The sequence below is a fragment of the Arachis stenosperma genome, chromosome 1, assembly GCF_014773155.1.
Source record: "Arachis stenosperma cultivar V10309 chromosome 1, arast.V10309.gnm1.PFL2, whole genome shotgun sequence".
In the NCBI taxonomy this organism is placed as follows: domain Eukaryota; kingdom Viridiplantae; phylum Streptophyta; class Magnoliopsida; order Fabales; family Fabaceae; genus Arachis; species Arachis stenosperma.
Window position 1 is genome coordinate 23517078 of NC_080377.1, and position 14375 is coordinate 23531452.

General features: G+C 40.6%; 1 non-coding gene across 1 annotated transcript; it reads left to right on the forward strand.

The window, feature by feature from the left end:
• The first annotated feature begins 1571 nt into the window (after positions 1–1571).
• LOC130949368 (small nucleolar RNA R71) lies at positions 1572–1675 on the forward strand. Its single transcript, XR_009073374.1, has one exon. It is a non-coding gene; the product is annotated as a small nucleolar RNA R71 (small nucleolar RNA).
• Positions 1676–14375: the final 12700 nt, after the last annotated feature.

The following is a 14375-nucleotide window of genomic DNA, read 5'->3' on the forward strand; positions in this document are numbered from 1 at the left end:
GTGGGGGCTCTTCTTGACTCTGAACTGAGAGAAGCTCTTCATGCTTACTCTCTTTTGTCACAGAGGGATGGCCATGTGCCTTAAACACAAGGTAGTCCCCATTCATTTGAAGGACTAATTCACCTCTGTTGACATCTATCACAGCTCCTGCTGTGGCTAGGAAAGGTCTTCCAAGGATGATGCAATCATCCTCTTCCTTCCTAGTGTCTAAGATTATGAAATCAGCAGGGATGTAAAGGCCTTCAACCTTTACCAACACGTCCTCTACTATTCCATAAGCTTGTCTCAATGACTTATCTACCAATTGTAATGAGAACAAGGCAGGTTGTACCTCAATGATCCCCAGCTTCTCCATTACAGAGAGTGGTATAAGATTTATCCCTGACCCCAGATCACACAGAGCTTTTTCAAAGGTCATGGTGCCTATGGTACAAGGTATTAAGAACTTGCCAGGATCTTGTCTCTTCTGAGGTAAAATTTGCTGAATTCAGGTATCTAGTTCACTAATGAGCAAGGGAGGTTCACTTTCCCAAGTCTCATTACCAAACAACTTGGCATTCAGCTTCATGATAGCTCCTAAATATTGAGCAACTTGCTCTCCAGTCACATCTTCATCCTCTTCAGAGGAAGAATAGTCTTCAGAGCTCATGAATGGCAGAAGGAGATTTAATGGAATCTCTATGGTCTCTATATGAGCCTTAGATTCCTGTGGATCCTTAATAGGAAACTCCTTCTTGCTTGAGGGACGTCCCAGGAGGTCTTCCTCACTAGGATTTTCGTCCTCCTCCTCCCTTGTGCATTCGGCCATATTGATTACATCAATGGCCTTGCACTCTCCTTTTGGATTTTCTTCTGTATTGCTTGTGAGAATACTGGGAGGAGTTTCAATGACTTTCTTACTCAGCTGGCCCACTTGTGCCTCCAAATTTCTGATGGAGGATCTTGTTTCACTCATGAAACTGAAAGTGGCCTTTGACAAATCAGAGACTATATTGGCTAAATTAGAAGTGTTTTGTTTAGAATTCTCTGTCTGTTGCTGAGAAGATGATGGAAAAGGCTTGCCATTGCTCAGCCTATTGCGTCCACCATTGTTAAAGCCTTGTTGAGGCTTTTGTTGATCCTTCCATAAGAAATTTGGATGATTTCTCCATGATGAGTTATAGGTGTTTCCATAAGGTTCACCCATGTAATTAACCTCTGCCATGGCAGGGTTCTCAAGATCATAAGCTTCTTCAGAAGCTGCCTCTTTAGTACTGTTGGATGCATGTTGCCATCCATTCAGATTTTGAGAGATCATGTTGACCTGTTGAGTCAACGCTTTGTTCTGAGCCAATATGGCATTCAAAGCATCAATTTCAAGAACTCCTTTCTTTTGAGGTATCCCATTATTCACGGAATTTCTCTCAGAAGTGTACATGAATTGGTTGTTTGCAACCATGTCAATGAGTTCTTGAGCCTCTTCAGGCGTTTTCTTTAGGTGAATAGATCCACCTGCAGAATGGTCCAATGACATTTTCAAAAATTCAGATAGACCATAGTAGAATATATCTAATATGGTCCATTCTGAAAACATGTCAGATGGACATCTTTTGGTCAACTGCTTGTATCTTTCCCAAGCTTCATAGAGGGATTCACCATCTTTTTGTTTGAAGGTTTGAACATCCACTCTCAGCTTGCTCAGCTTTTGAGGAGGAAAGAATTTATCCAAGGAGGTAGTGACCAGCTTATCCCAGGAGTCCAGGCTATCCTTAGGTTGTGAATCCAACCATATTCTAGCTCTGTCTCTTACAGCAAAAGGGAAAAGCATGAGTCTGTAGACTTCAGGATCAACTCCATTCGTCTTTACAGTCTCACAGATCTGCAAGAACTCAGTTAAAAACTGATAAGGATCTTCAGATGGAAGTCCAAAAAACTTGCAGTTTTGTTGCATTAAGGCAACTAGTTGAGGCTTAAGCTCAAAGTTGTTGGCTCCAATGGCAGGAATGGAGATGCTTCTTCCATCAAATTTGGACGTTGGCTTTGTGAAGTCACCAAGCATTCTCCTTGCATTATTATTATTTTCGGCTACCATCTCCTTCTCTTTTTCGAAAATTTCTGAAAGGTTACCTTTAGGATAATTTAATTTAGCTTCTCTTAATTTCCTCTTCAGAGTCCTTTCAGGTTCTGGATCAATTTCAACAAGAGTGCCTTTTTCCCTGTTCCTGCTCATATGAAAGAGAAGAAAACAAGAAAAGAAAGAGGAATCCTCTATGTCACAGTATAGAGATTCCTTTATGTTAGTAGAAAAAGAAGGGGGTAGAAGAAATAGTGAAGAATCCAACACAAGGGATATATTGGGTTCGGATTTTTAGATGAAGAGAGGTGAAGAGAAGTGTTAGTAAATAAAATAATTAAATAGAATAAGAAAAGAGAGGGAGAATTTTCGAAAATAATTTTGAAAAAGGGGTTAGTAATTTTCGAAAATTAGAGATAAAATGTAATTAAAATTAAAACATGAAACAATTAGTTAATTAAAAAGAATTTTTGAAAAAGGGGTGAGATATTTTCGAAAATTAGAGAGGAAAGAGTAGTTAGGTGGTTTTGAAAAAGATAAGAAACAAACAAAAAGTTAGTTAGTTGATTGAAAAAGATTTGAAATCAAATTTTAAAAAGATAAGAAGATAAGAGGTTAGGTAAGATATTTTGAAATCAAATTTTGAAGAAGATAAAATTTTTTTTTTTTTGAAAAAGATATGCTAAAAAGATAAGATAAACATTTTAAGAAAAAGATATTTTGAAAAAGATTTAATTTTTAAAATGACTTAACTAACAAGAAACTACAAGATAAGATTCTAGAATTTAAAGATTGAACCTTTCTTAACAAGAAAGTAACAAACTTCAAATTTTTGAACCAATCACATTAATTGTTAGCTTAATTTTCGAAAATTTGATAAAAAGATAAGAAAAAGATTTTGAAAATAATTTGAAAAATATTTTTGAAATTTTCGAAAATGATAAAAAAATGAAAAAGATATGATTTTGAAAAAGATTTTGAAAAGATAAGAATTTTAAATTGAAAATTTGACTTGACTTGTAAGAAACAACTAATTTTAAAAATTTTTGACCAAGTCAACCCAAAATTTCAAAAATTTGGAGGGAAATAAGGAAAAGATATTTTTTTGATTTTTTAATTTTTAATTATGAGAGAGAAAAACAACAAAAATACTCAATGCATGAGATTTTTTTTAGATCAAAACAATGAATGCATGCAAGAATGCTATGAATGTCAAGATGAACACCAAGAACACTTTGAAGATCATGATGAACATCAATAACATATTTTTGAAAAATTTTTAATGCAAAGAAAATATGCAAGACACCAAACTTAGAAATCTTTAATGCATGGAAAATATGAATGCAAAAATTCACATGAAAAACAAGAAAAGACATAAGACAAGAAAATATCAAGATCAAACAAGAAGACTTACCAAGAACAACTTGAAGATCATGAAGAACACTATGAATGCATGAAATTTTCGAAAAAATGCAAGAAAAATTTTTAAAGTATGCAATTGACACCAAACTTAAAAATTGACTCAAGACTCAAACAAGAAACACAAAATATTTTTGGTTTTTATGATTTTCTAATTTTTTTTGGATTTTTATTATTTTTTTTTTCCGAAAATATTTTTGGAAAAAACGAAAAAGAAAAGAAAATTTTGAAAAAGATTTTTGAAAAGTTTTTTGAAAAGAAAATTACCTAATCTGAGCAACAAGATGAACCGTCAGTTGTTCAAACTCAACAATCCCCGGCAACGGCGCCAAAAACTTGGTGGACGAAATTGTGATCACATGCTCTTTGTACTCGTATGAAATTTAATAATTGGCTCTATTTGAATTCACAACTCCGTTCAACTAACCAGCAAGTGTACTGGGTCGTCCAAGTAATAAACCTTACGCGAGTAAGGGTCGATCCCACAGAGATTGTTGGTATGGAGCAAGCTATGGTCACCTTGTAAATCTCAGTTAGGCGGATTCAAGGATAATTGGATTATTAATTTAAATTTGATTAATGGAATAAATAGAAAATAAAAAGGGATAGAAATACTTATGTAAATCAAGAGTGGGAATTTCAGATAGGCGTATGGAGATGCTGTGCTCCTCTTGAAACTCTACTTCACTACTCACTCTTCCAATCCTTCTTACTCCTTTCCATGGCAAGCTGTATGTAGGGCATCACCATCATCAATGGCTACTTTCAATCCTCTCGGGAAAATGGTCCTATGCGCTGTCACTGCACGGCTAATCGTCTGGAGGCATCACCCTTGGTTGATAGCTACATCCCATCCTCTCAGTGAAAATGGTCCAAATGCTCTGTCACAGCACGGCTAATCATCTGTCGGTTCTCAATCAGGCTGGAATAGAATCCATTGATTCTTTTGCGTTTGTCACTAACGCCCAGCCTTCAGGAGTTTGAAGCTCGTCACAGTCATTCAATACCGGAATCCTACTCGGAATACCACAGACAAGGTTAGACTTTCCGGATTCCCAGGATCCTACTCGGAATACCACAGACAAGGTTAGACTTTCTGGATCCCCATGAATGCCGCCATCTATCTAGCTTATACCACGAAGATTCTGTTGGGGAATCTAAGAGATATGCGCCCGGCCTAAGGTAGAACGGAAGTGGTTGTCAATCACGCGCGTTCATAGGTGAGAATGATGATGAGTGTCACGGATCATCACATTCATCAAAGTGTTGTGAAACGTATATCTTGGAATAAGAATAAAAGAGAATTGAATAGAAAGTAATAGTAATTGTATTGAAACTTGAGGTACAGCAGAGCTCCACACCCTTAATCTATGGTGTGCAGAAACTCCACCGTTGAAAATACATAAGTGAAAGGTTCAGGCATGGCCGAATGGCCAGCCCCCAAAACGTGATCGTAGGATTCAAAATACAATCCAGGATCTGGTCAAGGACGTCTAATACACTAGTTAAATGTTCTATTTATAATAAACTAGCTCCTAGGGTTTACATGAGTAAGTAATTGATGCATAAATCCACTTCCGGGGCCCACTTGGTGTATGCTTGGGATGAGCTTGATCTATCCACGAGCTGAGGCTTCTCTTGGAGATGAACTTTAAGTTATGACGTGTTTTGGGCGTTCAACTCCGGATCATGACGTTTTTCTGGCGTTTAACTCCAGACAACAGCATGTACTTGGCGTTCAACGCCAAGTTACATTGTCAATTTCCGAATAAAGTATAGACTATTATATATTTCTGGAAAGCTCTAGATGTCTACTTTCCAACGCCGTTGAGAACGCCCCAATTAGAGTTTGTAGCTCCAGAAAATCCATTTCGAGTGCAGGGAGGTCAGATTCCAACAGCATCAGCAGTCTTTTTGTCAGCCTTTTTCAGAGTTTTGCTCAAGTCCCTCAATTTCAGCCAGAAATTACCTGAAATCACAGAAAAACACACAATCTCATAGTAAAGTCCAGAAATGTGAATTTAACATAAAAACTAATGAAAACATCCCTAAAAGTAGCTTGAACTTACTAAAAACTACCTAAAAACAATGCCAAAAAGCGTATAAATTATCCGCTCATCAGTCGTCCAAGTAATACCTTACGTGAGTAAGGGTCGATCCCACGGAGATTGACGGCTTGAAGCAAGCTATGGTTATCTTGTAACTCTTAGTCAGGATATCAATAATTATCAGGGTTGATTGTAAAAAGTAAAAGAACATGAAATAAATACTTGTTTTGCAGTAATGGAGAACAGGTTGAGGTTTTGGAGATGCTCTATCTTCTGAATCTCTGCTTTCCTACTGTCTTCTTCTTCATGCACACAAGACTCCTTCCATGGCAAGCTGTATGTAGGGTTTCACCGTTGTCAATGGCTACCTCCCATCCTCTCAGTGAAAATGTTCAACGTGCTCTGTCACAGCACGGCTAATCATCTGTCGGTTCTCAATCAGGTTGGAATAGAATCCAGTGATTCTTTTGCGTCTGTCACTAACGCCCAGCCTTCAGGAGTTTAAAGCTCGTCACAGTCATTCAATCCTTGAATCCTACTCAGAATACCACAGACAAGGTTTAGACCTTTCGGATTCTCTTGAATGCCGCCATCAATTCTAGCTTATACCACGAAGATTCTGATTAAGGAATCCAAGAGATATCTACTCAATCTAAGGTAGAACGGAGGTGGTTGTTAGGCACACGTTCATAGGTGAGAATGATGATGAGTGTCACGGATCATCACATTCATCAGGTTTAGGAACAAGTGATATCTTAGAATAGAAGCAAGCGTGATTGAATGAAAAACAATAGTAATTGCATTAATCCATCAAGACACAGCAGAGCTCCTCACCCCCAACCATGGGGTTTAGAGACTCATGCTGTAGAAGATACAATGAGAAACGTGTAAAGTGTCATGAGGTACAGAAACAATATCAAAAGGTCCTATTAATAGTGAACTAGTAACCTAGGGTATACAGAAATGAGTAAATGACGTAAAAATCCACTTTCGGGGTCCACTTGGTGTGTGCTTGGGCTGAGCATTGAGGCTTTCATGTGTAGAGACTTTTTATGGAGTTAAACGCTAGCTTTTATGCCAGTTTGGGCGTTTAACTCCAATTTTTGTGCCAGTTCCGGTGTTAAAAGCCGGGAATTCTAAAGCTGATTTGCAACGCCGGTTTGGGCCATCAAATCTCGGGCAAAGTATGGACTATTATACATTGCTGGAAAGCCGAGGATGTCTACTTTCCAACGCCTTATGAGCACACCAATTGGGCTGCTGTAGCTCCAGAAAATCCACTTCGAGTGCAGGGAGGTCAGAATCCAACAGCATCTGCAGTCCTTTTCAGCCTCTAAATCAGATTTTTGCTCAGGTCCCTCAATTTCAGCCAAGAAAATACTTGAAATCACAGAAAAACACACAAACTCATAGTAAAGCCCAGAAAAGTGAATTTTAACTAAAAACTAATAAAAATGTAATAAAAACTAACTAAAATATACTCAAAACACACTAAAAACAATGCCAAAAAACGTATAAATTATCCGCTCATCACAACACCAAACTTAAATTGTTGCTTGTCCCCAAGCAACTGAAAATCAAAATAGAATAAAAAGAAGAGAATATACTATAGACTCCAAAATATCAAATAAACTTAGCTCCAATTAGATGAGCGGGACTAGTAGCTTTTTGCTTCTGAACAGTTTTGGCATCTCACTTTATCCTTTGAAGTTTAGAATGATTGGCATCTATAAGAACTCAGAACTCAGATAGTGTTATTGATTCTCCTAGTGAAGTATGATAATTCTTGAACATAGCTACTTTATGAGTCTTGGCTGTGGCCCAAAGCACTCTGTTTTCCAGTATTACCACCGGATACATTCATGCCACAGACACATACTTGGGTGAACCTTTTCAGATTGTGACTCAGCTTTGCTAGAGTCCCCAATTAGAGGTGTCCAGGGTTCTTAAGCACACTCTTTTTGCCTTGGATCACAACTTTATTATTATTTATTTTTTTTATTTTTTTTGTATTCACTGCTTTTTCTTGTTTCAAGAATCAATTTGATGATTTTTCATATCCTCAATAACATTTCTCCTTTTTCATCATTCTTTCAAGAGCCAACAATTTTAACATTCTTAAAGCAACAAATTCAAAAGACATATGCACTGTTCAAGCATTCATTCAGAAAATAAAAGTATTGTCACCACATCAAACTAATTCAACTAGTTTCAAAGATGAATTCGAAATCCTGTACTTCTTGTTCTTTTGTGATTAGAGCATTTTTCATTTAAGAGAGGTGATGGACTAATAGGACATTCATAGCTTTAAGACATGAACCTTAAATTTTATTAATCATGAATTAAGAACAAGACTCAAAAATAAATATAAGATAAGACTAATAGTAATAGAAAACAAAAATTTAAATGGACTCCTAATGATAGAGGTTATCACAGAGTTAGGACTCAACAACCTTGATTTTGAGAAGTGGATGCTCCCTCAACTTGTGGGGTATCTGACCCTTCAAGGGAGAGCTTTTGGCGCTTCAACTCCTGTAGCTCACGCCCCTGCTTCTCTTGTTCCTTCATCAATTTGCAGAGCATGCAGTTTTGATTCTACTGTTCTTCTTTATTTTGTTCCATAGCTTCTTGTAACTTGATAACAGATGCTTCTAGACGAGTCCAGTAGTCAATTTCAGGAAGTTCAGGGAGGAACTCCTGCGCCCTTCTTTTGATAGAGTTATCTTGCATTTGTCCTTCCATTGACCTCTTGGTAATTGGGTGCTCAATTGGGATGAATTCATCTACTCCCATCCTCACCCCAGCATCTTTACATAACAAAGAGATTAAGCTTGGGTAAGCCAGTTTGGCTTCAGTGGAATTCTTGTTTGCAATTGTGTAGATCTCACAAGCAATCAGATGATGAACCTCCACTTCTCTTCCCAGCATAATACAATGAATCATCACTGCTCTCTTAATAGTAACCTCAGAACGGTTGCTAGTGGGCAATATGGAATGCCCTATGAAGTCCAACCAGCCTCTTGCAACTGGTTTGAGATCTCCCTTCTTGAGTTGGTTTGGGACACCTTTTGAATTGGTTGTCTACTTAGTTCCGGGGAGGCATATGTCCTCTAGAACTTGATCCAACCCCTTATCTGCTCTCACCATTCTCCTACTAAAGGATTCAGGATCATCTTGCAGTTGAGGCAATTTGAAGATCTCTCTTATTTTGTCCAGATGGAAGTAGATAACTTTCCCTCTGACCATGGTTCTGTAAGTATGGAAAGCGGTTCCAGTCATTCTCTGCTTATCTGTCAGCCACAGATTTGAGTAGAATTCCTGAACCATATTTCTTCCAACCTTTATCTCAGGATTGGTTAGAACTTCCCATCTTCTATTTCGAATTTGCTCTTGGATCCCCGGATATTCATCTTCTTTTAGATCGAATTTGACTTCCGGGATCACTGACCTCAGACCCATTATTTTGTGATAATGGTCTTCATGTTCTTTGGTTAAGAACTTCTCTTGATTCCAAAGACTCTTTGGATTATTCTCTTTCTTGCCTCTTGAATTGGTTTGTTTTCCCTTAGGAGCCATGATCTTGATGATTCTTAGCTTAGTGATCATGGAAAAAGCACACCAAACTTAGAGGTTTGCTTGCCCTCAAGCAAAAGAAAGGAAAGAGGGGAGAGAGGATGAGAGCAAATTCGAATGGTGGTGAGAAAGGGATGGCCGAACATGTATTTATAAGGGAGGGGGAGAGATTTTGAAAATTTTGAAGGATATTTGAGAAGATATGGAAAGAATTTGAGAAATATTTGAGTTTTTGAAGAAGATTTGGAAAGGATTTGAGAGAGATTTGAAGAATGATTTTAATTTTTGAAAATTTGAAGGTGAATGATGAAAGTTTGAAATGTGTTTATGTAGAAAATTATGGATCAAAACAGGAAAATTTGAAAAAAATTTAATTAGAAAGCAAAATCTCTGTTCCCCACCTTTCTAGCGTTAAACGCCCAGAATGGTATCCATTCTGGCATTTAACGCCCAAATGTTGGCCATTGCGGGCGTTTAACGCCCAGCCAGGTACCCTGGCTGGCGTTAAATGCCAGAATTCCCTTCATCACTGGGCGTTTTGCTAAACGCCCAGGATGCGGCACACCTGGCGTTACCATTCTGGCGTTTAACGCCCAAAATGGTACCTTTACTGGCGTTAAACGCCCAGAATGGTGCCCATTCTGGCGTTTAACGCCCAAAGTACCCCTTACTGGCATTTTTTCGCCAGCAAGCTCTTTTTCTCTGCTTTTTGCACTGAATCCTTCTGTAACTCTGTGAATTCCTTCGATTTTGATAATTGCCCTTTGAGAATATGTATCAAACTTTGATTAAACAAAACAGATAACCTGCTAATGACTGGGTTGCCTCCCAGCAAGCGCTTCTTTATTGTCTTTAGCTGGACCTTCACTGAGAATCATTCAAGCCTCAGTTTTGAGCATTCCTACTCAAAATTGCTTTCAAGATAATGCTTGATCCTCTGTCCATTAACAATGAAATTTTTGTCAGAATCAGTATCCTGAAGCTCAACATATCCATATGGTGATACTCCTGTAATCACATACGGACCCCTCCAGTGGGATTTAAGTTTTCCTGGGAACAGTCTGAGCCTAGAGTTGAAGAGCAGAACTTTTTGTCCTGGCTCAAAGACTCTGGATGACAACTTTTTGTCATGCCACTTCTTTGCCTTTTCCTTATAAATTTTTGCATTTTCAAAGGCACTAAGTCTAAATTCATCTAGCTCATTTAGCTGTAGCAATCTTTTTTCACCAGCTAACTTAGCATCCAGGTTTAGGAATCTGGTTACCCAGTAGGCTTTATGTTCCAGTTCCACGGGTAGATGACAGGCCTTGCCATACACAAGTTGGTATGGAGAGGTTCCTATTGGAGTCTTGAATGCTGTTCTGTATGCCCACAGAGCATCATCCAAGCTCTTTGCCCAGTCCTTTCTACGGGCAATTACAGTCCGTTCTAGGATTCTTTTTAGCTCTCTGTTAGAGACTTCAGCTTGCCCATTTGTCGATGATATGGGGTTGCCACTTTGTGGCTAATTCCATATCGGACCATAGCAGAGTATAGCTGTTTATTGCAGAAATAAATGCCCCCATCACTGATTAGTACTCTGGGAACACCAAACCTGCTGAAGATGTGTTTCTGGAGGAATTTCAGCACGGTCTTAGTATCATTAGTGGGTGTAGCAATTGCTTCTACCCATTTAGATACATAGTCCACTGCCACCAGAATGTAAGTGTTTGAGTATGATGGTGGGAATGGACCCATAAAGTCAATGCCCCATACATCAAACAATTCAATCTCTTGGATCCCTTGTTGAGGCATGGCGTATCCATGAGGCAAGTTACCAGCTCTTTGGCAGCTGTCACAGTTACGCACAAACTCCCAGGCATCTCTACAGAGAGTAGGCCAGTAGAAGCCACATTGGAGGACCTTAGTGGCTGTTTGCTCACTTCTGAAATGTCCCCCATATTGTGATCCATGGCAATACCACAGGATCCTTTGTGCTTCCTCTCTGGGTACACATCTGCGGATCATTCCGTCTGCACATCTCTTAAAGAGATATGGCTCATCCCATAGGTAGTACTTGGCATCTGAAATTAATTTCTTTCTTTGCACCCTGCTGTACTCCTGGGGTATGAACCTCACAGCTTTGTAATTTGCAATATCTGCAAACCATGGAGCTTCCTAAATGGTAAAGAGTTGCTCATCTGGGAAAGTCTCAGAGATCTCAGTAGAAGGGAGGGACGCCCCAGCTACTGGTTCTATTCGGGACAGATGATCTGCTACTTGGTTCTCTGTCCCTTTTCTGTCTCTTATTTCTATATCAAACTCCTGCAGAAGCAACACCCATCTTATGAGCCTGGGTTTTGAATCCTGCTGTTCCGAGGGTTACCTGAAACGTGTAGCTCGGTCGTCTGGCAAGACCCGAGGTAGGGGTTCCGTGACCCGAGCTTGGTGTGCTGAGCGGCTGGGGGTTGTACCTGCAATGACACTCCGATGCTTAAGTTAGCATGGGTCCAAGCAGATATTGAGTAGAATTAGAGTATGAGTTATACCTGGGTGCTCCAGTGTATTTATAGTGGTTGGTCGTGATCTTCCCTGGATAAGATATTCTTATCTTATCTTATCTTTGGGAGTCTTATCTCTATCTTTTGTGGAACCGCCTTTCCTAGGCCTTTTTCGGCCTTTAGGTTTTGGGCTTCGTTCCTTTTGAGGGGCCTTCTTCTTTATTTGTCCGAGGTCCGACCTCAGGCGTGGGCCTTTGGGACGAGGTCGGACCTTCTGCGAACTTCCCGAGTTTGGAGAGCTCGGTCAGGGTATGAACAGTGCCCCTGTCCGAGTTCGTCCTTTTGAGAGGTCGAGCTCGGGCATAGTCGTCTTTTCAAAATTTTGAAAATGGCCGTTTCAGCATTTATTGCTTTTTACCGTTTCTCCTCGATTTCCGTTCGGGCTCTGTGAAGGCATTATTTATTTGCCCCTTTCCTCATTTTCTTTGTTTATTCTGTTCCCTTTCCCTTTTTCTGGGTTTTTCGCCGCCTCTCTTTCGAGCATCTTCCTTCTTTCTCTCTGTTCTTCTTCTCCGATTCTTTCTGTGCGTTGTTTTTCGTTCTTCTTGCATCGGAGCTCGTCGTCTTCTTCCTTTTTTCCAGGTTTGTTTCTCGTCTTTACTTTCGCTGTGCACATATGCTTTTGTTTCTTTTTCTTCTATGCTGGGGTTGCCCCGGAAAGAGGCGCCGCCATTGCTTTGGTTGTTTGTATGTGGGGGGGGGGGCTCTTTTCTCTTGGTACTTTGTTTTCGGGTTTACTGCATTTTTCTTCTAAAAGAACTTTTGTTTTCTTGCTTCTGCTGAATGGGTTTTTTGCTGTCTGCCTATTTATGTGATTTTTGGCTTGCTGTTGTATTCTTCTTTGTAGGCAAGATTTTTTATGTCTCGAAAGGTGTTTCAAGCAATGTCGACCAAGATTCCGAGTGGTCTTGGTTGGGTAGATCCTGTTCCTCTAAGGGTCCCTTCTGTTGTAGATTCTGAGTATCTAGTTAGGTTCCGTAGGGAGTGTAGTATTTGTGAGAACAGGGAGTCTGAGCGGGATTATGAGCTAGTAGCCCCAGAGTCCGAGGAGAGAGTGTGCTTCCCGCCTTTAGAAAGTTCCGAGAAGCTATTCTTTTATGCTTACGATTGTTTTTTCTCTAAGCTGGGTGTACGACTTCCTTTTACCGACTTGGAGTCCGAGGTCCTTTGGTCTTGTAACCTTGCCCCTACGCAACTCCATCCAAATTCTTGGGCGTTTTTAAAGCTGTTTCAACTTTTGTGTCAGTTTTTGGGCGTCTCCCCTTCTGTTTCTCTTTTTTCCTATCTGTTCGCGTTGACGAAGCCGGGGTCGGGTGCTGGGAAGGTGTCTTGGGTCTCTTTTAGGGCTAACCAGGGAAAGAAGTTTTGTACCTTGTATGATGAGTCGTTTCATGATTTCAAGAACTACTATTTCAAGGTCCGGGCTGCTGGAGATGTCCGACCTTTCTTTCTAGATGAGAGTGGGGAGCCTTCTTTTCCTCTTTGTTGGCAGGAGAATGTAGTGTCGGTTAAGTATACTTTTGAGAGTCTAGATGAGGTAGAGCAGGCTTTTGCGGGTGTGTTGAGCAGTTTATGGGGTCGGGCACCTCACTTGGACACGAAGAAAATGTTGGGAGATCCAAGCCTTCTCCGTTCCGAGTTAGGTAGTTCCCGACCTCTCCGAGCTTCATCCTTTTAGTATTTTGCCTGTTTTGGTGGAATTCCTGTTTGTGATAATCCCTTTCTTTTTGTTTCTGTAGAGATGTCTTCTCAAGCGGATTCCATGAAGTTTCTTCGTCGGTCGAAGAAGTCTGCGGCTGCTCGGAATATCGAGGCTGAGGCTTCTGCCCGATCTTCTCCGCAGAAGACTACCGTGGGTGTTCAGACTCGGTCGAAGACCATTCCGACTCCTCAGTTCCGAGCTATAACTCAAGATCCTCCGACCTCCGGACCCGGTCACCTTTCCCCGTCTTCGACCTCGGGTCCTCCCCCCAAGAAACAGAAGACCTCTCAAGAGCTTGCCGGTTTCAATGATAAGGATTTTGACGCTCTTGGTTGGATTGAGCAGCACATTCTCCCCCAGACCTTTATTTCTACTGATGATGCGTCTATGGAGCATCACTTTCAGTATATGGCGCGGAGCTGTGTTTGGATGGCTAGTCTTCATGCCGCTATTGCTCGGGAGTTCAAGAAAGCTCCCCTTGGGGCGACCAGCTCCCGACTTGAGAAGGCACGGTCTGAGCTTGATAAGATTAGTCAACTGAAGGCTGCCAGGATTACTGAGCTGGAGGCCTCTTTGGAGGAAGAGAAAACTAGGGCCACCGCGGCTGTGGCGGCGGCGAAGACATCTGAGGAGATGGCGAGGGTGGCGACGGAGAACTATACTAAGCTGTATGCCGAGCTTGTGGAGACGAAGGAGAAGTTGCAGTCTGCTCGGGATGATTTTTACGAGCTGGAAGATAATGTGGCCAAGGGTATGGATGCTATGTTTGTGAATTTGAGGGATCAGGTCCGGGTTCTTGCTCCCGACCTGGATCTGAGCTTATTCAGTACGGAAAACATTGTTGTGGAGGGAAAGATTGTTCCTGCTCCTGCCGAGGATGAGGTTCCGGTGTCCGACCACAAGGCTCCGGTGTCCGACCCCGAGGTTCCGGTTGTGAACCCGACTTCACCTTTGGCTGAGGATAGATCTGGTGTGGAGGTTTCAAACCGGGATGACGTTGCCGTCGATGCAGTCCCGATATCTATGTTTCAGCCTGCTGT